Source organism: Pelobates fuscus, chromosome 4, assembly GCF_036172605.1.
Source record: "Pelobates fuscus isolate aPelFus1 chromosome 4, aPelFus1.pri, whole genome shotgun sequence".
NCBI classification, from domain to species: Eukaryota; Metazoa; Chordata; class Amphibia; order Anura; family Pelobatidae; genus Pelobates; species Pelobates fuscus.
The window spans coordinates 190545749-190573700 of NC_086320.1; positions in this window are offsets into that span (position 1 = coordinate 190545749).

Genomic DNA, 27952 nt, shown 5'->3' on the forward strand with positions numbered 1-27952 from the left:
TGTGACTGTATGTGGGACTTTCTGCAGGTGACTGTGTGCTTGACTGTCTGTCTGTAATTGTGTGATGCTGCCTGTAACTGTGTAACTGTATGCCTCTGTGTGTAACTGTGTGTATGTGTGTGTGTGTGACTGTCTCTGACTGTGTGTGGGTGACTGTCTGCATGTAACTGTATTTGATTGTATGCCTTTAACTGTGTGAATGTATGCCTGTAACTGTGTGTGTGGGTGTTGTGCCTAATCATTAAATTCCTGAAGCGCCCATATCAAAAAGCAATAATCAATTACCCTAAGGTTTTTAAAGATATTGGTGAGCACCAAAACCCTATTATGGATGAGTGAATTGAGTATTTTGAGAAAGGGAAAGACACTGACATCAAGTACTTGTAAATAATCAATAGAAACTTTATTGACTAACAAAGACTTAATTAATCATCATTTAGCTTAAAATTTAGCTTGTAGGAACAGTTCAAAGACAAAAACAGCTTAATAAAAACAGCTTAATACATCACCATAAGAGAGAGAGACTTGCTGCACTCGACTGAGAGAACTTCTAGCAGTCCGGCTTGAAGGAGATCCTCTCTTACTGGGAAATCAGCTTAACCAGCAATACGCGTCCGTATTACAGGTGGGTAGTACTCCAATGAGTGCCAAATTCTCTAGTCTTTTTTTTAAGTTATTAATAATCAATGGGGTGAATAGTCTGTACTTTTCGTCCAAATCTTCTTATCAGTGCAGCCCAGCAAAAATCTTGCAAAAGCGTTGGATGGGAAGTCACAGTTGGCCAGAATGTTCAGTCCCACAACAATGCCATGCCCGATCTGTGCGGTTAATTATCTCTGTTCTCATAACTATCTAAAAAGCTAGCTCTGTTCTCATAACTATCTAAAATGCTAGCTCTGTTCTCATAACTATCTTGTGAAGCTATGCCTGACTGTTTTGTGGTTATTAACATTTTCAGTACAGTGTACAGGCACCATCTTGACTATCTATAATAGTTTGATTTGCTCAATAGTGATCAATCAATCACTCTTAATTGATATGGACTATTAGCATCTCAGTGGGGGTACAGGGATTTTGTGGAAGGTGGTAGGGGTCTTGTATACGGGGGGTTGAGCAGGGGATTTGTGGAATGAGGGTGCAGGGGTTTTATAGAAGGGGCAGTACAGGGGTTTGTAGAAGGGGGAAGGACAGGGATTTTGTAGGAGGGGTGGGGCAGCAAAGGGGTTTTGTATAAGGGGGCAGACAAGGGTTTTGCAACGTTTACAAATTTGTGCAATACATTATAAAAAAAGAAAACATTTACAAAATGTTGCAGGTGTTTTTACATATGGGGTGGTGGGAGCGTGGGGGCTGCCACACACAGGATCCGCCCCGGATGCCAAATGCTCTAGGTGTGCCCCTGCATAGACTTTGTAAAAAAATCTATTCATATTTTTAAAAAGGCCTGGTTGATTTTTAAGAAAACCAGAATATTCAAGGATATAATCAACATATGAACAGGTTGTTGATCCAACGAGAAATAATAATTGGCCATTGAACATTTTTTTTTTTGCCTTGTTATGATTACCAATATACAAGGATGTGTTTTGAAGGTCAGATTTGATAGACTTGAGTCTTTTATTGTAATATTAAGGGTTTATTAATCGAAAATGGAGTTAAAACGTAAATTACTGTGAATCTATTTAGCCTAACATTTGTGATTCATTTTGAACTCTTTTTGAATTCCTACTAATACACACTTAAAAGTACACTCCAGACACCTAAAGCACTTTAGCTCTTATCTGTGAAGAATATGTCCCCATTTTTCATTTTACAACACATGTAATTTCAATAAATTGGTACTTTTATAAATAAGCCTTGTTACACCCCAATGTTAGTACCTGATTGTTTAGTTCAGTGGAGCTAAACTGAGGACTCAGGCAATTGCTTAGAACAACTGCCTTGCAAAGACTTCTCATTAAGCTGTATTGGGAAGTCTGTAATTGGACAGCCACAGACAGTCTGATCCTGGTTAGAAGGGGAGGACTTTCAAAGGTTTCAGACAAGACATGTGTAGTGTTTGTATTGTGCTTTTAGATACACCCCCAATTAAAGTATTAAATACATGCATGTTTTTTTTGTTTTCATTAGGGGTATATATACTAAACAGTGTCTTCTTTTTGTGTGCAGTGGAGAATCCCTATAAGTATATAACTATGTGAGTTTCTTGAAAATGAACTGCAAAATTTAGATTACAGTTATTTATTTTATTAATGTTTCCAGTTCAAGAACTTGAAAGTGAGAGCATATGGACACACTTCTCAAGAGCCTATATTTTGGTGCTACTTCATATATTACTAAACCTTTAACCCCTTAAGGACACATGACATGTGTGACATGTCATGATTCCCTTTTATTCCAGACGTTTGATCCTTAAGGGGTTAATGACAATGAACATACACAGTTTGTTTTTTGCCACTAAGCACTTATTGAACAAGGAGGAACAGTGTACATTCTTAGACAAAAGTACATACTAAATGTCTGATCTGTGTGACTAAGCAATCTCTGGATTTCTCACAAGAAAAAAATCTTTCTTCATGTGCCCACATTCATACAGTTAAAAATGAAAATACAGCGTACACCCTATCCACTAAACAGCCACCTTGGTGCTGATTTTGTAAGTTTTATTAAAAACACCTAATCTAGGCAAAAAAAATAATGGGGACTTAGTTACATTATATGATCATGCATTGCATAAACCTGCCACAAGGTCAATGTACCCCATCTTTGGCAGGTCCTACTCTAACAACCAACTGTCTACTAAATGAGTTACTCACTTGGGGAAATCCTTGGGGAAATCTCGAGTTCTCTGCAGTACAATGTCAAATAGGACCCTGGGATGAGGCACCTGTGACAGGGAGTATTATCTAGGATTAGATAAGGTTAGAGCTAGATATGGTTAACAATTACATAAAAGTTTGATGCTGGTCTATATTGTGACAATAGCATCTTCAGATAAACCATATAGATTAGAAATAAATCTGACAAAGAATTACATCTGAGGTATTTTTGTACTTGAGGATGCAGCAGGATATAAATTTGGGATCTTTGACATGTTAGGACACATATAATGTCTTTGAAATTCACCATCAAAAATCTATGTGGCTGTGAAAATATTACCATAAATATGGTAAATATGTATGATTAAATGGCTTGGTGTAACTCAAATTCCCCAATATTAATGTCCCAAGCTGTTTTCTTCTGCAACAATTATGCAAATATGTGTAAAGCGCAGTTGGGGATTTATGTATTGTTCATTAGCAAATCAATTTTGAAAACTGAAATAGCAAGTCATTTGACTTTATATCTTCTCACAAAATTTGCAAATGTCTACATATGAGGTTACATAGTTACAAAGCTCAAGAGACATGTCTCCATCAAGTTCAGGCTTTCTCACATATGTTTTTGATTCAAAATGAGGTATTACTGTATTGATGGACAGCTGCAGAATACAAATCTGGGTTTTTATGTTATTAGTACATGTATACTCTGTGAAATTTATATCTACATTGTTGCATAGGCTTAAAAAAGACCTACATCCATCAAGTTCAGCCTTTCTCGCATCTGATTCTGCTGTTGATCCAAAAGGCGGCAAAACATTTTGCAATGAACAAGGAAAAATGTGCTCACTGTGCCTAGAGGATTTTCAGCTACACCTCACTGACGAGGCCCAAAGAAGGCCAAAACGATTGTCTTGGATTGCTGGATCTCTCGTGCCGAGGGAAATTGCTGGCATTTCATACTGCCTGTATGGGTGGGACCAGTCTTATATGCTTCAGATATGTTCTCTCTGTAATGGCACAAATGAGCAAAAAATATTTTAAGACCAAAGTGGGGATTTACCAAAGGGCAAGAGTTCTCATATTCTTTGTTTTTGAACAAAGAGAAATGTCCTCCTTGATACCAGAATGGCTGTCATATATTTACATTAGTAACATTATTAAAAGTCGCTGTTTAGAAATTGCTGTTTAAAAAATTCTCCATTAAAATTAAACATGTTTGAAAATATTAAAATAAATAAATATTTATTTTTCATGCATGAAACGTTTTTTTATATTTTATGAAAACATAAAGAAAATATAAAAAAATATAAAAGTCTCTTAACTCATTTACTCAAGATGTAGTTTGTCAACAAGAACATGTATATGTATAAACAGCCCGGGGGAGTCTACTACTTTCTACAGATGTACAGATATATACTTTCACTTAGCAGTTTTGGATTATATGAGTGCCATAAAAGCTACTATCGTGGTAGATCAAATTTTGGCCGAAGTTTACATCCATAATGAAATTTGCTTTAGAACTTAAAATAAAAATAATTTAAATGCTAGACAGATTTGGTATTTTAACAACAGGACTAATAAGTAAATATATCATGAGTTATGTTTCTGCAATTAAACTTGTGTAGAATTTATTCTTATTATGGAAATATACTGCTGCTTGTAGTTTAATGTAAGGAAAACAGTGATTTTTTATGGCTTATTTTTGTTTTTTACCATTTTGTGATATTATATATATATATATATATATATATATATATATATATATATATATATATATATATATATATATATATATATATATATATTTAATATTGTAATGCATACATATAGAACATCAAAAGAAAACTCTCTAAGTCATTTTAAAAAAAATGAAAAAACTAAGTAAAGATGTACTTTAAACCAAAGCATTGAATTATGTAAGAATAAACAACTAAGAAAAGTGGCAAAAAAAGACATTCATCCCAAATGTGGGTAATCATGGAAATAAACATAATCTATAAAGAGATAAAAAGCTGCAATTAAACATTTGTCAACAGATGCCCAATACACACCCAATACTGAACAGTAACTGAGCTGAAAATACAGGCACACTAACCAAATATTTTACCAAAAAAATCAAAAAGCCAAGCTCAAACAGAGAATGTCAGATCACCTCCACTTCTGTAGCAGTTTTGCCTCCAAATACAAACCAGATATAAGGGAACTTCAAAACATATCCTCTAAAGAAGATCTAGCCGCAATACTGGCAAAGCTTGGATCTTATTTCCATATTAATATGGTAATATGTCTTGGAGATTTTATTTGTCTTGGAGATGACATTCATCATGTCAGCCATAGTGTAGATACTTGTAGGAAGATAGGGATGGACAATTAACAAAAGTTACTACTCACATTACATTAAAGATATCTTGAAGATATGGCTAATAGTGGCTATCAGAACAAGCTCTGAATTACACGTTACCCAGGTGTATCTACTTTATCTTAAAGAGGACTCAAGTCAACACTGTTGTATTTGACATGGTATACCGAGCTTTGAAGCTTAAAATTGACCCTAGAGATACCATTTTATTTATCATCTGCACAGTACACTATTATACTCTGAAGGAAAACATACTGAAACATGTCAGAAATACATGCTAAAATTCTCTATGACTTGTACTAGAGAACATTCCAAGTCCATACATTCTGCATATACAATACAGCAATAGAAATAAATAGACACAGTGGTTCACATAACATTTTTCTTTACAAAGCATACAATCCTAAAAAAGTAAACACATTAACATTATCACACTGATATTTTTACAGAACTGGAGAGTGCATCCACTCAATAAAGGAGTTCTCTGGAGTCCTCTAGAGCTGGAAGAAAGTGCTGTTCAGTGATTATAGCCCATTCCCCCAGTAACTGGATGACAGACAGTTCTGGGAGTCAACTGGTTTATTCAGTTCAAAGTTCAGCTTTTTATGCACAGACCCTCCATTGAAAATCACACAAACCCCTCCCACGCGTCCCTGTATCTGGGAGATAATTGAGTCAAAACTGGATAACCCAATTATCTCTCAGTTACAAGATACAACATGAAAAATACACCCCACAAGAAACACAAGAAACGTATAATCCCGAATATGTAAAAGGATAGTACTGGTATACCTAATGTAATACCCAGGGGAGAGGGAGTATGACTAACGATAGGTCACTCAAAAACTGGAAAAATAGGGATTCACTAAAACCTATATGAAAAATAAAAACACTCTGCTATAGTTTTGCAGAAACCAGGAGCTAACCTATAATGCTGGCTGAGTGTAGTGAACGGTGAGGGATTGTAGAATAAAAGGTGGACTGTGCCTTTAAGGTGTAAAAAATATGTACTGTGCCTTTAAATCTCACATAATGTGTGTGGTAAGTCTGCTGGTTAGAGAGACAAAATGAGACAAAACAAAAATGGATAATCTAATAAATCACAGAAAGAAAAAAGGATGAGAAAAAAATATGAGGAAGAGGGATGAAGAAAAGAAAAAAGTGAAATGGAATGGAATACGGAAAATGAAAGAAGGAGAAAAGTAGAGTCTGGAAAAGAAATATAAATAAAAAATGATAGGTAGTGCAAAACGCAGCCGATGATATGTGCAGTGCAGATAACTCTATCCCTAATGGGGTATAGGGTAGATGGTATCTGCTCCAAATATTATACTTTGTATGTGTCAAAGATCTGGTTCAAATAATAATAGCAATACAGTATATGGAACTGGATGCTAAGGTGATAAAAAAGGGTCACTCGATATAGAAAGCAATGGTACAAACTGGATGTAAATAACAAAGCCAGTTTATTGGTAAAATTATAAAAATATATAAAAATATAAAAATATATAATACAGGAACTGTTCATACAGAGGTTACCAGTCTAATGAGTGTCAGAAAAGTGCAGGAACCCTTGGATTTGGCTGGGATTGGTGTGGATTGACTCGGGCCGATGAGCTTCAGAAATCCTGCTGTCGGTAAGGACGGCGGGCTTTTCGGTGTGCGTCCCGATAAGGATCTCTCTCCAGGGGACGTGCTCTGTAAACGGCTCCACTCGGCAAATACACAAAAGGTCCTGTGCGAGTACTGTTCTCTGCTGGTAGGCGTTCTGCAAGTTGGAACTCGGTCCTGATGAATTGCTGTGCTTGTCTAATGCGTTTCGTAGGAGGTTGCCCTACTTCTTCAGAGACGGGATATCGACCATTGCTATCTAGTTGTTTAAATATACATTTTGTAATTGCTAGTAAAAAACTTATAATCATGTACTGTTTTTTCATTATTGCGAGGATTAGTAAGATTCATCGCTCTATATGCAATACATAAACCTCACATAAATTTCATGTATGATATATATTAAAAATATAGATTATGACACAATTAAATGGGAATCCGGACTAAATTGGTAATTCAGACCGCATCATTGGTGGTACTTAATATTCATACAGGTATACAGAATGATGTTATTAATGACTCAATCTTGTTACAATGCGTAATTGCTCAGTGTACAAAAAATGTTACAGAAGGATTACAGTAGTGAGGTAGATTAAAATAAAATGAAATAAAACGAAAAGATTAATGGAAATATAATGGATGGAATGAATCTGAGGGTATATAAATATATGGCTACCTTATAATACAATTATATCGATAAAATATGACAGTAAATGTGACACAAAGTTGAAAAATGGCAATATCAGTTAGGCATAATGGAATAATGGGGCTGCCTAGTGTCGAATATTAGAAGGTTATGCAAAACAGAGACTCTAACATTTGTCGTCCTATGTATACAATAAACTAGGAGAAGGAGTAAATTGCTATACAATAATATTAAGCAGATGAAGTATGGAGTATAATATGCATATTCTTCTTATCTAAAAGGGAAACACATTGGTTAGTAATCAATAAATATATATAAAAATATAAATATAAGGTCCAAGACTGGAGGTGGACTCATAAAAAGGTACATTAAGTAAGAAATACATTAAGTAAAAAAATAATAATAATAGTAGTAAATTGGGTCCATTTCAGGGGCAATAATTAAGGTGCCATTAGTGAAGAAAGTGATACGTGCATAGTGTGGTGCATATTGAAAAAGTAATGACCAAGTGCATGGTATCAGATTGGGGGAATCAAATTATAGGAAAGCATGTAGCTCAAAATCAATGTTCAGTCCTTTAGGGGCTAGGGTGTCTAACTCAAAGATCCATTTTGCTTCAGTCTGATCTAATAGTTTATCAATACTGCCACCTCTCCAATGGACATTGACTTTTTCTATAGGTAGAAACTCTAGACCTGTGGGGTCTCCCCCATGTCTCTCTTTAAAATGCTTTGAGAGGTTGTGTGTTAGAAGTCCTTTTTTAATGTTCCTGATATGTTCAGCAGTGCGTACTTTCAGAGGTCTTTTCGTCCGTCCCACATATTGCTTTGGGCACGGGCAGGTGATGAGGTATATGACTCCTGAGGTGTTACAGTCCATTCTGCTTTTCAAGTCATATTCCTCTTGGCTGATCAGTGAAGTGAATCCAGTGGTAGTTTCTCTCATAGTGGGATTGTTTTTACATGCCAGACATTTCTTACACTTTGTGAATCCATGAGCAGGGTTTCGACTCCTAGTGATGTGTGGAGGTTTGATGGTAGGTGCCAACATTAGTTGGAGATTGGGTGCTCTAGTGAATATGATCTGTGGTTGGTGATCCAGGAGTTGAGAAAGGGATGGGTCACTCTTTAGGATTCCCCAGTGTTTTCTCAGAATTTTTTGTATGGTCGGTGCTTGGTGATTGTACTTCGTAATAAAAGTGGGTGCCAGGGTGTGTGGTTCCAAGGTCTTATTCCTTTCCTTTAGGGTGTCCTCCCTTGGGATGGATAGTGCTTTCTCCATAGCTTCTTCTAATAACATTGTGGGGTATCCTTTGTTCACAAATCTAGTCCTCATTTCGTCCATTTGGTTCTTACATACATCCATTTTGGAGCAGTTCCTTCTAACTCTCCTGAACTGGTTTTGAGGGATGTTCTTTAACCATGTGGGTTTGTGGTGACTGTTAAAAGGAATAAAACTATTGCAATCAACATTCTTCTTAAAAGTCTTCGTGTGGATTTTTCCTTCCTCAATATAGATGTTGAGGTCTAAAAACTCTATTTGTTCCTTCGAATGGTTAAAAGTGAACTTCAGATGGTAGGGGTTGTGGTTGAGGTAGATCTTAAATTCTTCTAGGGATTCTAGGCTCCCTTTCCATATGAAGAAACAGTCATCGATATATCTGCGCCATAGGGACAGATTTGCGTCAAATGGGCAGTGGGTCCATATGTATTCTTCTTCCCACTTGCCCATGAACAGATTGGCGTAGCTTGGCGCAAATCGTGTCCCCATGGCTGTCCCTTCTATCTGGAGGAAGAAGTGTTCATCACACCAAAAATAGTTATGCGTAAGGATAAAAATGATGCATTGGATTAAAAAGTCAATTTGGTCGTTCTGGAACTCAGAGTATGTGGCTAGAGAGAACTGTACGGCTTCACATCCCTGTAGATGTTCGATCACTGTGTAGAGGGAGGTGACGTCAGCGGTGACTAAAAACATGTCATCGCCCCACTTAAAATCAGATAAAAGGTTAAGAACTTGAGTTGAATCTTTCAGATACGATTTGAGGCATAAAACTAAACGTTGTAGGTAGTGGTCCACATATTCTGAGAGATTGGCAGTGAGGGATCCGATTCCCGATACAATGGGTCTCCCAGGGGGTTTCTCCAGTTGTTTGTGGATCTTGGGAAGATGGTAGAACACGGGTATCCTTGGAAATGTGGTGTTAAGGTACTTGAATTCTCTTTCATTTAGGATGCCCCTCTCTTTCCCATGACTTAGTATTATTTTGAGTTCTTCCTGATACTGTGGAGTGGGATCACTGTCAAGTCTGAGGTAGGTGTTGGTATCTCCCAGGAGTCTTCTATTTTCTTCAATATAGTCTTTAGTGTTCAGAATGACCAAGCCCCCTCCCTTATCTGCCGCTTTGATGGTGATGTCTTCTGATTTCGTGAGTTGTTTCAAAGCATTCCTCTCTTTCCTGGTTAGGTTATCCTTAGTAATTTTGTTGGTGATTTTTCTTCTGAAGTCCTTCTCAACCATTTTCTCAAATACTTTCATTGAGTCATTTTTGACCTGTTGTGGATAAAATGTTGAGGTGGGATGGAGTTTGGTGTGAATGTACTCTTGTTCCATTTCTTGTTGTGTCACCTCTTTCTCTGCGAAAAATTTCTTGATTGCAACTTTGCGCATGAACTTGTGTAGGTCTATACATACATTGAAATTAGAACTCTTAGACGTGGGAGCGAATTTCAAGCCTTTTTTCAAGAGTGATGTCTCATCTGGACTAAGAGTCCTATTTGATAGGTTGAAGATATTCACTTCTTCCTCTTCAATTGAGTTTGTTCCTCTTGGTGCTCTTGTTCTTCTTCTCGATCTCTTATGGTCCTTTTTCTTCTCACGTCTGGAGATCTGAAATCCTCTGTTGTGAATCTCTTGGGGGGTACTCTCCCCCATGGTTCTAAAAAAGCATTGCCAGTGGTGGAGTTGGGGATTCCAGTGTGTGCAGTACTGTCATGCGTGGGGTCCATCGTTTTATTCACTGGGGGTGGAACTCTAGTGCTTATAGACTGATGGTTTCTGCGATCTGGTAGTTGTCTGGTTCTAGTTAGTTGGGAATGTGTAGTATGTTCCCGGTCTTGGTATTTGTTCTCCTGATGCCAATGTCTTGGATGCTCATGGTTCCTCTGATTGTATTTCTCGCGTGGGGCATCTCGTCTTCTATTGTGTGTACGTCCACTGTCAATCCAATCTTTTGGAGTGTCTCTCACTGGAGTCCTGTGTGAGACCAGGGCATCCCTATAGGATTGGTGGTATTGAGGTCTACGTTCTGTTCTGTGTCTGGTACGGGAAGGTTGTCGTGGTCTGAAATCCTTCTTCCAATTTCTTTGGGTTTGGGTCTTATAGTCTGTCTGGTCTCTTATGATCTTCTTTCTTTTGATTTCTCTTATGTTCTCCTCTATGTTCTTGACTCTTTTCTCCATCTTTCCCAATAGTTCTGTATATTCCCCACTGTCCACTAGTGGGCGAATGGAGTTTTTCAGTTCCGTGATTTCTTGGTCTAGTTGTGTCAAATCCTTCTTCTTTTCATTAATCAGAAATACCATTAGGAGTAATGAGCCTTTATCTAGCAATTGATCCCATTTTTTCAAGAGGGTCAGGTCATGGCGCTTGTATGCTGATCTTTTATAGAGCCTTAGACCCCTTGGTACTATATTGTTGTTGACATAAAAGTCCAATGCTGCTATGTCCCACCATACATGTATTTCTTTCTTTTGTATGAATATTAAGTACCACCAATGATGCGGTCTGAATTACCAATTTAGTCCGGATTCCCATTTAATTGTGTCATAATCTATATTTTTAATATATATCATACATGAAATTTATGTGAGGTTTATGTATTGCATATAGAGCGATGAATCTTACTAATCCTCGCAATAATGAAAAAACAGTACATGATTATAAGTTTTTTACTAGCAATTACAAAATGTATATTTAAACAACTAGATAGCAATGGTCGATATCCCGTCTCTGAAGAAGTAGGGCAACCTCCTACAAAACGCGTTAGACAAGCACAGCAATTCATCAGGACCGAGTTCCAACTTGCAGAACGCCTACCAGCAGAGAACAGTACTCGCACAGGACCTTTTGTGTATTTGCCGAGTGGAGCCGTTTACAGAGCACGTCCCCTGGAGAGAGATCCTTATCGGGACGCACACCGAAAAGCCCGCCGTCCTTACCGACAGCAGGATTTCTGAAGCTCATCGGCCCGAGTCAATCCACACCAATCCCAGCCAAATCCAAGGGTTCCTGCACTTTTCTGACACTCATTAGACTGGTAACCTCTGTATGAACAGTTCCTGTATTATATATTTTTATATTTTTATATATTTTTATAATTTTACCAATAAACTGGCTTTGTTATTTACATCCAGTTTGTACCATTGCTTTCTATATCGAGTGACCCTTTTTTATCACCTTAGCATCCAGTTCCATATACTGTATTGCTATTATTATTTGAACCAGATCTTTGACACATACAAAGTATAATATTTGGAGCAGATACCATCTACCCTATACCCCATTAGGGATAGAGTTATCTGCACTGCACATATCATCGGCTGCGTTTTGCACTACCTATCATTTTTTATTTATATTTCTTTTCCAGACTCTACTTTTCTCCTTCTTTCATTTTCCGTATTCCATTCCATTTCACTTTTTTCTTTTCTTCATCCCTCTTCCTCATATTTTTTTCTCATCCTTTTTTCTTTCTGTGATTTATTAGATTATCCATTTTTGTTTTGTCTCATTTTGTCTCTCTAACCAGCAGACTTACCACACACATTATGTGAGATTTAAAGGCACAGTACATATTTTTTACACCTTAAAGGCACAGTCCACCTTTTATTCTACAATCCCTCACCGTTCACTACACTCAGCCAGCATTATAGGTTAGCTCCTGGTTTCTGCAAAACTATAGCAGAGTGTTTGTATAATCCCGAATAGCCCATGTCTGAGTGCACAACATATCCAAATAGCGCTCAGATCCGTTTGGTAGAACGGGATCGCCACTTGGGTAAAGTTCTGACCGGCCGGCCACGAGGTGATGACACAAAATAGTTCCCGAGAAATGAGGGCAACGGCTGGTTTGCTTTCCGGAGTTCCTGTGTGAACACCGACAAATGTTACCCCTGGCTTTTAGGGAGCGAATGCTCCCTCCAGTTGGTAGTTCCTATCTCCCAAACGTCTAGCTGGTCGGAAAGTGCAGTGATACAATCTTTTCCCAAGTTTGTGAGATTGCGTAGCCGAAATGAGTTCCATGAGTTCGACAATCAAGTATCGCTGCCTATGTTAAGGAGACAAAATGGCCGCCATTCACTGGAACACGTGCGTACGTGTATACGAATGGTGGCCACCCCGGGAAAGCACTCGAGTTAATCACTTAATTGCGGTTAACAGCCAGGGGTGGTCAGTGTTCTGGGAGCTATACAAGGGGGACCACACCGGTTCAGTTCAGTCCACAAACAAAGGGGTACGAATACGTTCGGGAAACCTGGGGATAAGTACGGCAACCAAAGGAAATAGAACAAGGTCCACCACAGCAACCTTTGGCACTCCAGATGTTGTGGGCTACATCTCCCATAATGGTGTTACAGTCATACTGCTGGTAAAGGATTAAGGGACATGTAGACCACAGCTTTGAGTGTCAAAGGTTGCCTACCCCTACTCTAGGAAATATTATGTGTAACATCAGAAGAAATATAATGTTTAAAAGAAATCCATGTAGTATGTTTTTTTTTTTTTAAATCTCTTTTTATTGACAAAAGAATTGTAGGCAGGCAGGTCCCACAATACATAAATAAAGATATTACACAGATACATAGCATTTACGGATCCATTTACATTATCAAGTGTTATATAACTGCGGCAGTGGTTCCCAAGGTTCATTCTAAGTTAAATTATAATGATGCTATGAAATGCAGAGCCTTCCCCAATTGCAGCTTATGTCTGTATCTGCCTGTGGTTCTATAAGGCATCCTGTGTTGTTTGTAAAAGTCAGTTCTTCCCACCTCCATGTCAATATGGCAAGGCCTGCGAGAGAGGACAGCGAAGAAAGAAAGATGCAAGAGATAAGTAGATGCAGAGAAAAGGAGCAAAGAAAGACCCCTACAGGCCCCCGTGTCACCCATCCGTGTAATCATACAAAATCTGAAATATGAACTAACATATGAAACAGCGCATGCATTGCAACAAAGTATCATTCATAGAACGGTTATTGTGAAAATTATGAAACAATTATTATATGGTACACATGTGATTTCCTGGTCAATCCAGTTGTGTTTTCCCACCACAAACTTAAGAACAAGTTAACTGCAGTGGCTAACATGTTATTCCTGGTTCTTAGCAATCATATGTGTTTTGAACTCTGCATTGCACCTGCCAGAGTTTTCCCTTTGCCATTTAGGCTGATATAAAAGTTAGGAGGGAGTGTCAATCCTTTCCTGCTCTGGTCATGAGAATAAAATAGGAGAAAGAGAGCAACGTAAATAGAGACAGTGGAAGAAGAAAAGAAGCAAGAGAGGTTCCTGTGTCCGGATGAGTGAACCTCCTCGGGAACCCCCCTCGTACAAGCATTATAAGTCACGCGCAATATAGACAAACCATGGTTGCCAGGCCGCAGCAGGTCTGTGACTCGTCCCGAGCAGAGACATGCATCGCCTCAACTGTCTGTATCTCCTCCACCCTTCATAGCCAGGCCTTTTTAGTTGGGATCTCAGATTTTTTTCCAGAAAACAGGGATCAGGGCCTTAGCCGCATTAAGAAAATGGTGTAAGATAGATTTCTTGTAACTTGGAATAGATTCGGAAGACAAGTGTAGCAAGGCCAGTTCCCCCGATCACTCAGCCAACCGAGTCCCCAAAAGTCACCCCTTTCCTCACCATGTCCCAGTAGAGGACTATGATCGGGCATTCCCACCAAATATGCCACATCGTGCCTCTAGCAACCTGACATCTCCAGCAGGTGGGCAGAAGAGTAGGGAAGATCTGCGAGAGAGCATCCGGCGTCCTGTACCAGAGCAATAGTATCTTATAATTAACTTGCTGATATTGTGAACTTATGGAGCTCTTGTGTTGCCACAGTAGCACCTTATCCCACAGCGCAGCTGAAAAAACTTTGCCAATTAGTTCCTCCCATTGCCTTTGCGACTTATTGTTCGTAGTGCTGTTCCCCACCAGAAGGTATTGATCCAGCAACCCGCATGCAAAGCTCCTCAAACCACGTGAGGCTCCTGTGTAATTTATCCCTCTGTAGTAGCGTATGAACATAGTTCTGTAATTGGATATACCGGAGAGTGATCAAAGGGGTTCATGGTTTCCCCTCCCATAACACATCCAATGCAAGGAGCCGACCATCCTGCAATGCTCGGTGGATAGGGATGAAATCACCCTCCCCCAAGAACTGCCAGGCCAAGGATGGTAACCCCCCCAAGTATGACGTTATCAGACACTGGTAAGAGGGAGCTAAGCATGGGGCAGTTGGCGGACCGCCCGCCATGGGCAGAGTGTTTGCGAAACAGGTGCCGTCCTCTCCCTGTGTTCCATGCCCTCAGATCCCCCCATCCATACAGCCGATGGTAAGGTATTTCTCATTCCATCCTTGTCCACTAGCACCCATTGCATTTGCAATGATAGTAGGTGCCAGTCCAGGATCCGTTGTAGAACAGTAGCCTGATGGTATTTTTTAAAATCAGGGAGTGCCAATCCTCCCCTACGTCTGGGTAAACAAAGCAAGTCATGGCGCAAACAGGATCGCTCCCCCCGCCAGACACATCTGATCACCGCTGATTTCAAGGATTAAAAGAAAGTGGTCTGCGGAGCGAGTGGGACAGTCTGGAAGAGGTACAACACTCGCGGGAGCACGTTCATTTTAACCACTCACACTCTGCCATGCCAGGACACATGGGGAACAACCATTTCCACAGATCCGCCATTATCGTCTGCAACAGGGGAAGGAAATTGCTTTGGTATGAGTCTCCCGGGTCCGTGGTGACCCAGACCCCTAAATATTTCATTTTACCATACCACCAGTGGAACGGGAATACCATCTCCAGTGCCTCATAGTCACTTGCCAGGAGTGTGACGTTCAATACTTTGCATTTTGACAGGTTGAGTTTAAATCCCGATAGCTTGCCAAAGCTCCCGAATTCCAATAAGAGGCAGGGTAGCATGGTACTCGGGCTCGTCACAAAGAAGAGGAGGTCATCTGCGTAAGCAATAACTTTATGTTCCATCCCCTTTAGGGCATAGCCCCGAATATCCAGGTTCTGGCATTAAAACCCCTTCAGCCACTTACCTTTCTCTCTGTGCTGGGGAACTCTCTACCCCCTGCCGACGTCAGATCCAAATGTGCATGCGCGGCATTCAAACAGCCCAAATGAAGCATTACTCAATACTTTCCTAAGGATGTCCAGTATCTTCTCACTGTGAATTTCAGGGAGACAGCCACTAGAGGGTGGATTAACCCTCAGTGAAACATAGCAGTTTCTCTGAAACTGCTATGTTTTCAGCTGCACGGTTAAAACTAGGAGGGACCTGGCACCCAGACCACTTCATTGAGCATAAGTGGCCTGGGTGCCTATAGTGTTCCTTTAATGTGCAAACCATCAGTGTTGCACAGGGCAGCTCCCTGTGTCCAGAGGGCATGCTCCCTTCCTTATATTGAGTTCAGGGCCGGACTGGGAAAAAAATTAGGCCCGGGCATTTTTCAATCAGAGCAGCCCCTTAAGAAGGGGGCGGGGCCAGCGAGGGTGTGTTTTGTCATCACTAATGACAAGCACACCCCCTCTCAAAGTGAGCATGTTAGTTCAATGCGCAGAGCCCCGCTGAAGAGCTCTGGCATTAGAAAAAGGCCCTGAATTTGTTCTGTGCAGCGCAAGCAACTTTAATAACATGCTTGCGCTGTGTTTGCTTTTAAATTGTCTCTGGTGCCTCCACAAGTGGGATACCAGAGGACAAAAGGGCCAGGAAAGTGCATGGTGCATATGTTTGGAGCCTGCTTGTGGGATTGCGTGTGTGTAGAGTGTGGTGTGGTATTGTGTAAATAGGTCAATTTAATTTGTGTTTGTGGTGTAATATGTGTGGCTAGGCGCTGTAGAGAGTGTGTGTATAGTGGGCACAGTGTTATAGGGGATGTAGCGAGTGTGTGCATACAGGTTGTAGTGTGTGTGTATAGGTGACGTAGTGTGTGTAGGGGCTGTAGAGAGGGTGTGTTTAGAGAATGTTGTATGTGTTTGCTGACAAGGAATGTAGTGTGTGTAGGTGGTGCAGTGTGTGTGTGTAGGAGATCTACTGTGTATAGGACCCAGAGTGTGTATAGGAGATTGTGTGTGTGTGTGTGTGTAGAGGATTACGAGTGCATATAGGGTAAGGGATCTAGCGTGTATCTGGAGCGTAATGTGTGTAGTGGTGCAGTGTGAGGGGTGCTGTAGTGTGTGTGTGTGTGTGTGTGTATAATATATATATATTTGGACATATTGAATGTCTGAGGGGCGCAGTGTGTGTGTATGTAAGAGGGGTGCTGTGTATGAGGGTGTTTTTATGTGCCGTCACATTCTAGGTTTCTAATTTTCTTTGTCTGTTAACTCACTGAGGGTTATTTTATATATATATATATATATATATGTATGTATGTGTGGGAGGGTGCTGTGTGTGTTTGGGTGCTGTGTTTGTCTGAGCGTGCTGTGTGTGTTTGGGTGCTGTGTGTGTTTGGGTGCTGTGTGTGTCTGAGGGTGCTGTGTGTGTCTGAGGGTGCTTTGTGTGTCTGAGGGTGCTGTGTGTGTCTGAGGGTGCTGTGTGTGTCTGGATGCTGTGTGTTTCTGGGTGCTGTGTGTGTCTGGGTGCTGTGTGTGTCTGGGTGCTGTGTGTGTTTGGGGGGTGCTGTGTGTTTGAGGGTGCTGTGTGTGTCTGGGTGCTATGTGTGTCTGGGTGCTGTGTGTGTCTGGGTGCTGTGTGTGTCTGGGTGCTCTGTGTGTTTGGGTGCTGTGTGTGTGTCTGGGTGCTGTGTGTGTCTGGGTGCTGTGTGTGTCTGGGTACTGTGTGTGTCTGAGGGTGCTGTGTGTGTCTGGGTGCTGTGTGTGTCTGAGGGTGCTGTGTGTGTCTGAGGGTGCTGTGTGTGTCTGGGTGCTGTGTGTGTCTGAGGGTGCTGTGTGTGTCTGAGGGTGCTGTGTGTGTCTGGGTGCTGTGTGTGTTTGGGTGATGTGTGTGTCTGAGGGTGCTGTGTGTGTCTGAGGGTGCTGTGTGTGTTTGGGGGTGCTGTGTGTGTTTGGGGGTGCTGTGTGTGTCTGGGTGCTATGTGTGTTTGGGGGTGCTGTGTGTGTGTGTCTGGGTGCTGTGTGTGTCTGGCGGTGATGTGTGTGTCTGGGGGTGCTGTATGTGTCTGGGTGCTGTGTGTGTCTGACGGTGATGTGTGTGTCTGGGTGCTGTGTGTGTCTGGGTGCTGTGTGTGTCTGAGGGTGCTGTGTGTGTTTGGGGTGCTGTGTGTGTTTGGGGGTGCTGTGTGTGTCTGGGTGCTATGTGTGTTTGGGGGTGCTGTGTGTGTGTTTGGGTGCTGTGTGTGTCTGGGGGTGCTGTGTGTGTGAGTGTGAATGTATATTTTATTTAAATTGAAATATTTTTTTTATTAATAAAAAAAAAGTTATATCCCCCCTTTTCCCTTCTTACCTTTAGCCTGGGAGGGGGGGATCCGTTCTGCCTGGGGGTGGGGGGTGCCGTTCTGCCTGGGGGGGTGGGGGAGCCGTTCTGCCTGGGGGGGTGGGGGGAGCCGTTCTGCCTGGGGGGTGGGGGGTGCCGTTTTGCCTGGGGGGTGGGGGGAGCCCTTCTGCCTGGGGGGTCGGGGGAGCCCTTCTGCCTGGGGGGTGGGGGTGTTCTGTGCTGCCATCCTTCCCTGATGGTCCAGTGGTGAGAGTGAACTTAAGCCTGTAGGCTAGAGTTCACTCTCGTGAGATCTGAGCGTTGCCGCGGTAATGCTCAGACCTCGCGAGAGGACCCGGCGGAGCTGCTGGATAGAGCTCCGCCGGGTCCTCTCTCCTGCCTCCCTCCCTCACACCCTCTCCTGCCGGCTGCCGCCTGTAACTGCCTCTGGGCCGGTGAAGGAGATCTTTGATCGCCCCACCGGCCCATGGAGGCACAGAGCAGGGCCGGTGCTCGGGTAGCGCTGGCCCTGCAGGGGCTGGCAGGGGAGATCCTGTGATCTCCCCTGCCGGCCTTGGCCCCACAGCCATCGCGGCCCACCGGGCATTTGCCTGGTATGCCCGATGGCCAGTCCGGGCCTGATTGAGTTATATTGTTTGACATTGTTGACTAGTTTGTCTATAACAATCCTCAAATCTTTCTTTTGTGTTGTTCTCCCTAACTCACTACCAATTAGGATGTAACTTGCTTGTGCAATCTTCACTCTAACATGGATAACTATGCATTTATCTACAGTAAATTGTATCTGTCATTTGAGTACCCAGTCCCCTAATCTATCTAAATCCTGTAAGTAATTATTATCCTGCTCAAACTGTATTACCTTTCCTAATTTTGTCTCATCTGCAAACACTGAAATACAGTTGCAAGAAAAAGTATGTGAACCCTTTGGAATGATATTTATTTCTTCACAAATTAGTCATAAAATGTGATCTGATCATTATCTAAGTCACAACAATAGACAATCACAGTCTGCTTAAACTAATAACACACAAAGAATGAAATGTTGCCATGTTTTTATTGAACACACCATGTAAACATTCACAGGTGCAGGTAGAAAAAGTATGTAAACCCTTGGATTTAATAACTGGTTGAACTTCCTTTGGCAGCAATAACTTCAACCAAACGTTTCCTGTAGTTGCAGATCAGACGTGCACAACGGCCAGGAGTAATTCTTGACCATTCCTCTTTACAGAACTGTTTCAATTCAGCAATGTTCTTGGGATGTCTGGTGTGAATCGCTTTCTTGAGGTAATGCCACAGCATCTCAATCGGGTGTAGGTCTGGCTTTCAATAGGTGTGTGGTGAAAAGTATTTATATTATGATAAAAGTATTTATATCATTTAAATCTAGGTTTGTATTTGGGAAGGTCAAATCTAGGTTTGTAAGACGTCACTTCTGATATTTGATTGTATACTTCTTTCCAGAAGTGTTGGAGGGCTTCAAATGACACCATACATGGCACATAGTGCCTATCAAACTATGGCAATGCCAACAGTCGGGTGAGTTGTGTGGGAAGATGTTATGCAATTAAGATAATACTAAGTACCACCTATAGAGTATTTTACATTGTTCTTCTACGTGTGCTGACAATTTTAAGACGTCTATGGGGGCAGCTATCAACTCTTCCCATTGTTTAGGGGATATTGTGCACTGGAATTATTTTTCCCATTGTATAGCAAAGTTGAAGCTTGAAAAGGGAGTATATTCTAGTATCAATTTGTAGCACATCGAGATTGGTTTACACAGAGGTGGCATTTTCATATGTATACACATTTGTTCCCATGCAGAAATGTGTGCTGTAGAGACAGTTGGATGACTACTGTGCCTTTGAGCGTGTCTTAGGAAGGACCCAAGTTGGAATTGCGAGTAGTAGGATGAGGCAGGGAGTGAGTATTTGTTAGTTAGTGTGGAGTAATCAAAGAGATGGTTGAGGTTGGTGACTTCCCCTTCATACTAAGTATTTGTGTTGAACTCAATACGGTAAAGTCAACCAATGTGAGGTTGGATGTGCTGCACAGTTTGTTTTTATGTTTATACCAGATTCAGAATAGTTGCATGTGGGGAGGGCCGTGCTGTATAGTAGGTCAGTATTGTTTAGGTATCTACATGAGGTCCACAAATCTGTGAGGTCTCAGGAGATAACTTCCATATTGGCCCATTGTGGGTGGTGTCCTTGAACAAGATGGGGTATAGTGTTTGCTAATGTAGATGCATGAAAGTGTGGGGAGGGCTAGACCACCTTTCTCTAAAATGGGCTTGCAGTAACGTGATTGCTACTCACGGTCTACCTCCTGCCCAAATTAATTTGGTTGTCAGCTTGTATATTTTTAGAATAGGGTATGGGAAGGGATATGGGGAGAGTACGGAAAAGGTATTTTACTCTAGAAAGACTGGACATCTTAAATGCCACAATACAAATCAATATATAGTATAGTTAAAAAATATATACCAATGGGGGCGCCACAATCACAAACATGTGAGTATAGTTACCATACTTTTAGACAGGTGTAACCATGTAAAGAGATAAAAAGTAAAACATATAGTGAAGTATTTAATGACACATTAAAAATTATAAATACAAATAGATACACTCACAAATGTAGTGGCACAAAAAGGACATATGTTTCAGTTGTGCTAAAAAGCTTGTCAGCCCCTCCTGGGCTGAAATCCCTTTACAAGTGGATCAACTTCACAAGCTCCAGATGATGAATGGTCTTCTCTCAGATGGACTTTGAAGACAGCGAATTTCACAGAATGGAGTTGTTTGCAATCCAAAATATTTCTATGGGGATGCTGGCAGCTTCGTGTCCGCTCAACGCGTTTCGTCCTATGGACTTTGTCAAGAGCTGTATGTCCATTGTTCTTCCGGCTGTTTAACCCCTTAAGGACACATGACATGTGTGACACGTCATGATTCCCTTTTATTCCAGAAGTTTGGTCCTTAAGGGGTTAAAAGCCTTAAATTCGCGCGGCTTTCATTAGTGTGTGCATGCGCACTGCGGCTAACGTTCCCATAAACGTTACCGTGCATGCACGCACATCCAGCCTGGAACGCAAATAACTTTATTGACAATTTGCGCCGGGGCACACACTTCCGTATCAGACCACCTAGTCTTACGGAATAGTGTACGGGCACCTAGAAACTTATATTCAAATCTACAAATCAACAATTTAATACATTTTAAATTTTTAATTCTATTCTAAATTTTATAAAATAAGGATATAAGAGGATATTTTACATAATGTCATATGCATATAGTTTTCCATATCAACATAGAACAGACTATAGAGGAATCAATTAAAAAGATTATTCACAATAATAAATGTTGTAATCATTAGGCTGAAGGACATAGCGAGGGCACCAATGGGCTCACCTACAGATACAAAAAAACATTGAAAAAAATTGAAAAAAGGAAGAAGGAAAAATAAAAAATTAAAAGGAGACATTTAAAAAAAAACATTTAATTAAAAAACAAGTTAAAAAGTTAAAAAGCATATAATTCAGTCCATAAAAACTAATAGATCTAGATCCACATTTAAACCTCTTGGAGATGTAGTTTTAAGTTGTTGAATCTTTCATAGCTAGCGCTTTTTCCGTATCTCCCCGTCTCCAATGTGGGGTTATTGCATCTACCCCTATACATTTGAAGTCCTGGAAACTAAAATGAGTACAATTTATACAATGTTTGGAGACACTATGTTTTAGGTTCCCTCTTTTTATACCAGTAAAGTGTTCCAAGATCCTGATCTGTAATTTTCTTATTGTGCGACCCACATATTGTATGCCACATTTGCATTCAAGTAAATAAATCATTTTTTTTGTCTGGCAATTTGTAAAGTTTTTTATTTTAAAGACTTTTTTAGCAGTGCATTTAAATTCCGTTGTTTTCTGTTTTTGAAATGTGCACGTACTACAGTGTCCGCATTTAAAGAAACCTCTAGGTTTTTCTTTAAGAAAATTGCAAACATTACTACCTGAAATTGCTATTTTCTTAGAGGGTTTAATACGAGGTAGAGCGCTAGGAGCTAAAATTGATTTTAAATGTTGTGTTTTTTTTATAAATAATTTGGGGTTTATTTGGTAAAACATTTTTAAAAAAATTATCTTGTTTTAAAATCGGCCAAAATTTCTTAATCGTTTTCTCGATAAAATATGCCTTATTGTTATATCTCATTAAAAAGGAGATACTATAATCTTTATTATTTTTCTTATGTGCTTCTTTATTTTTTTAAAAGTTTAGTCCTATCTTTACTTTCTACCTGTTTTTCCAAATGAATTAATCATTGTGGAGGATAATGTCTTTTTTCAAATTTCGTATTCAACATTTTAATCTGTTCCTGAAAATCAATCCTATTAGTGCAATTTCTAAGAAGTCTCATTTGTTGTCCTTTCGGTTTTTTATTAAACTGCATCTAATTAGCAGGCTGTAAAAGCCAGCCCTGCCTGAAACCTAGGGTCTGGTCATTTTGCCTGTTTGGTGTTTCCTGCCGGATCTTTGCTTCGCTACTGACTGATTTCCTGGACTCTGACCTCTGCCTGCTTTACCGACTACATTACTCCGCTGCCAGCCCTGACTTCTGCTTCTCGTCTGACCCTGCCTTTGGATTTCCCTTTAATCTGTACAGCGCTTCTGGTTTTTGCCTCCTCCCTGTGCCATCTCCTGCAACTGGGCTCCAACTCCTGTTAAACTGTTACATAAGTCCCCAGGTGACTGTTACAGTACAAATCTTGTGGTAGCAAGTTTAGCTCATAATCTAACCGCCAATTTTTTTTTGCCCTGCCGGAGGTGTGATTGGTGGTAGCACGTAGTTTATGGAGATAGTAGCTTGTTTTAACTGCCTGTAGTGCTGTAAGTTGTTGATGTAGAGACCTCAATTTGGCGAACTAGTTCTGGGGAGGCATGGGTTTTAGAGGAGACCAATGCCAGTTGTTTATAACAATCAAGCAGGTCAATCTGATGTTTAAATTTTATGAATGAGGTCTGTTTAAGGAATAAACCACTAGCCTTATGGTCTGACCATACATTAAAATCAGGTATATCTCCTTTTTGCATTTTGAATAAAATAAGAATCCAATTCACTTTCTATATAGGTTGCAAACTTGGTGTCAGACAGTAGCATTTCGCCAAGATACCAGGTGCTCCATCCCCGAAAAGGAAATGTGTCATGTAGGGTTAACACAACAGGGCTGTGATTGGACCAGTTAATCTATCCTATGGTGCAGTCTGATAGTATTGCCAGTGCAATGTTATCTACAAAGAAAATGTTGATTCTCATGTAAGTATGTACTTAGGAGTGGAACGTGGGACTACACATACCTCCATCCATCTTAAAGACTATGGAGAGTGACCAGTTTATCTAGTTGTCTTTTTCCTGACCCCCATGCATACAGGAGATGTGACCATTGTCAGTGATTGGATACAATTAAAATATTCACATAGTATGAGTCCTCCCTGTCACATTTTGTCAATGTTATGTAATAGGGATTGTAGGAAATTGCTTGAGTCGTTGTTAGGGAAGTAAGCTGAAACCAGAGTATACTGTACAATATTGAAAAGGCCTAGTATATCTACCTTGAGGGTATTTCAGGGAACCAGGGCGATAAGCCCTGTCAAATATTAACTGGTCTGGATGGATGCCTGGGGTCAGCACCTGGAATAAGTCCAATAGGTAATTATAGATCTCCCTGTTTGTCACAGTTTCAGGGATACCCCTTATGCGGAGATTGTTCCTCCAGGGGTGGAAAGGGGAAGACTCCCTCGAGCACGTCTTGCCACCATTTTGGGAGGGAAATAGGCCCTCACTGCATTTCAATGCAGAGGGTTTTGCCAAGAAGAAGGAGGCTCAGTCCACTCAGCCAGTTGTTTTTTTTTTGTCTCTTGGACATAGTAAGGAGGGTACTGTTGCCGGTGCTTCAGAAATCGATGTCTATTTAGATTATTTGCGACTCCTTGTGACACGAAACTTGGGAGTTTGCATTTATATAATTAGCATTGGGTAAGTTTGAATGGTGATGAAGTGTTGAGGTATAGGGTTGTATTTTTTGTGCGAATGCAGCTTGTGGGGCTGCATGTCTAGGAGTAGCTGCTTGTTGTGTTATATTTGGGGCTGCAGTGTGGGGGAATAGGGGCTATAATGGGGTATCAGGGGCTGTACTGTGGTGTTAGGTGCTGTAATTAGGTTATAGGGCCGTAGTGAAGGGGAAGAGGCTGTAGTGTGAGGTTATTAACTATTGTGTGGTGAGTAATGGGGGAAAGAGGCTGTAGTGTGGGCATAGTGTGGGGTGGATAATGGGGTAACAAGTGATTAAGTGGGTGGACAGGGGCTATAATAGTGTAACAAGAACTATTGTGTAGTGGGTAGTGGGTATAGTGTGGTGAAAGGGGCTGTTGATGTATGGGGGAGTGTGGGGAAAGGGGCTCTAGCTGGGGGACCGGGGCTATGGTTGGGTAGAATAAACATTTATTTACCCCTCCATAAGACTTACTTTGGGCTGGGGGTATTCCAAATCCCTAGTGGTCTTGTGCGAGATGTAGCATGTATCAGAGCATTGTCTTGGTAACCCTGCAATGCTCTCAATTAGTACAGATGAGGGAGAGCCTCCCTGCTGTTGCTGGCTAGGGAATGCCTGCATGTGGCATTTTTACACTTGTCCTCTCAAATAAAATAAAATGTAAAATGTAAACAGACCAACCTCTTCAGGTTGAATGGACATTGACCTGGAACGTTTATCTTTATCTCAAATGTATCTTTATAAAATAATCGAATAGTAGGTGTCCTGAACATATCTCAGCATGTCAGAGATTATGCAACAAATGCCACAATACAATGTCTACACTAAGTGTACATAGGATCATACATCACAGATTCAAAAAGAGATTCATCACATTGTTGTATGTCATATGCATAATGATTTCTTGTGTGATTTCTGCATTTGTAAGGAAAAATCCTATCATGCCTATTGTATATATTATGACATGTTGGTCATATAGACCAACTGACTAGAACCCCTGCTGCAGACTGAGACTTGAATCTTTGAATTATGATGCCTATCTGATTCCTTTTTAAACATCATGATCCATAAGCATGAGCAATGAATTGCCACTGACTAATATGTGAAGGCCAGTTTATTCAGCTTTATAGAAGGGTTCAGATAAACAAATGTTGGATCAAAAATTAAAGGAAATGTGCAAAAATAAATAAATACATTAAAAATCAGACAAAAAAAAAAGCATGGACTATAATTGATATGCAGTTTGAGTGACCCCCCTACTTAGTTGTGAGAAGGGACAGTAGAACATTTCATATTGGTATTTACTAAGGCAACTAATGAAAATTATTTGGATCAAAGGGTGAGCATATGCTTCTTTCATTGTATCAGGCATACTCTCTTCATTAAAGGGATACTATATACACCTACACCACTTTATCTCATTAACACTTCATCTCCAGAGAGCCAATAGAGGCTCTTCCTGCAGTCCTGCAGTTTTACAGAGTTTAACTCTGTTAAATAAAGCTGAGTGTCCTTATGCATTGCATGATAACATCCAGCGTCTTGAAAAACCTCATAGGAAAGCATTAAGTCAATGCGTCTCTAATGGGGAAGGACTAATGCGTGCAGCGCTCGAGCTGACGTCGGAGGAGGAGAAGCCTGATCCTGGAATCAAGTAAGTGAATAAAAGTGTTTTAACCCTTTTCATTGCCAGTGACAGGGGAGTACTACACTTTAACACTAACTTCTCTGATCACTAAAATATCCCTATCCTTTCACTCACCTGTCCCTGGCAACACAATCCTCATTACTTCCACCTTACTCCCCTCCCCTCTCTATTCATCCCATGCACTCTACACATACCTTTCCAGCCTATCTCCACCAACTCCTCCCAAATCTACATACATACCCTCCTACAAAACTTTCAAATCCTACTCCCACCTTCACTTCCTTTCTATCCTTCTGCTCCTAGCAGCTGGTGATGTATCTCCAAACCCCGGTCCCCTCTCAACAAACACAGCACATACTAACCCAAGGACCCACACTAATCTCATACCCATCTCATGTTCCTCTAGATCCTCCTTCAATACTGCCCTCTGGAACGCACGCTCTGTTTGCAATATAACTAAATCCACTGCTGTCCATGACTTCTTTATCTCTTGTTCAATAGATTTACTAGCCTTAACAGAAACCAGGCTCTCCCCCTCTGACACTGCCACCCCTGCATCTTTGTCCTTCGGTGGTCTCCAACTTACCCACAACCCAAGAAACTCTGAATGTAAAGGTGGTGGTGTTGGGTTTCTCCTCTCCCCTCACTGCTCTTTTAAACCTCTTCCCACCCCCCCTTCCCTCTCTTTCCCGTCATTTGAAATACACTCAATTCGCCTTTTCAAACCCTTCTCCGCTAACATTGCTGTTATTTACCGTCCCCCTGGTTCCCCTCTTCTCTTCCTTGACCACTTTGCTGCCTGGCTACCCTATTTCCTCTCTTCTAACATTCCATCCCTAATTCTCGGGGACTTCAATATTCCTATAAACCCACCTTTGACCTCTGCAGCCACTAAACTACTTTCAATGACTTCCTCCCTCGGGCTATCACAGTGGGCAAATTCTCCCACCCATGTAGCTGGCAATACCCTTGACCTAATCTTCACTTATGCATGTACAGTAACTAATATCTGCAACACTCCATATCCACTCTCTGATCACCACCTCTTATCATTTGCTCTTGCGTACCCCCTCACCCAACAACCTCAGCCTAACCCCCCTCAACTCAGGAGGGACCTTAATTCTCTGGATCTCCAACAGTTGTCAGCTGACATTGATTCACAACTGCTGTCCATCCCTTCCCTCTCCTGTCCTTCACTGGCCATCTCCATATATAACTCTACTCTTACATCTGCCTTGAACACTGCAGCGCCACTCCAAACAAGCACCTCAAGGAGGACCCGCCCCCAACCATGGCATACTAAATCAACGCGCTACCTGCAAAGATGCTCCCGTTGTGCTGAACGCTCCTGGAGGAAGTCTCGTACCCAATCAGACTTTCTCCATTATAGATTCAAATTGTGTTCATACAGTGCAGCCCTTGCCCTTGCCAAACAGTCCTATTTTTCCTCTCTCATTAGTTCATGTTCCCGCAACCCCAGACGTCTCTTTGACACCTTTAATTCTCTTCTTCGCCCTGCTGTGGCCACCCCCAAAACTAACCTTACTTCTGATAACTTTGCATGTTACTTCACTGACAAGATTGAACAGCTAAGGAAAGAATTCTCCCCTCCTTGCCTTTCTGTTTCTCAATCACACATAGATCATGCATTTCCTACCCTTCAGACATTCTCCCCAGCTACTGACCAAGAGGTGGCTGCTCTTCTTTGCTCCTCTCGCCCCACCACTTGCCCGCTCGATCCTGTCCCATCTCACCTTATCAGATCTCTCTCCACTTGTCTCGTGCCTTCTCTAACACACATCTTCAACTGCTCACTCTCTTCTGGCATCGTCCCTGCTGACCTTAAACATGCCACTGTAGTACCTATACTAAAAAAAACATCCCTCGACTCATCCACCCTCTCTAATTACCGTCCCATATCCCTGCTCCCTTTTTCCTCAAAGCTTCTGGAAAGGCTTGTCTTTACCCGTGTGTCTCATTTCCTCAATTCCAACTCTCTCCTTGACCCCCTTCAATCTGGCTTCCGCCCTCTCCACTCTACAGAGACTGCCCTTATCAAAGTCACTAACGACCTAATCGCAGCTAAATCCAAAGGCCACTACTCCATACTAATTCTTCTTGA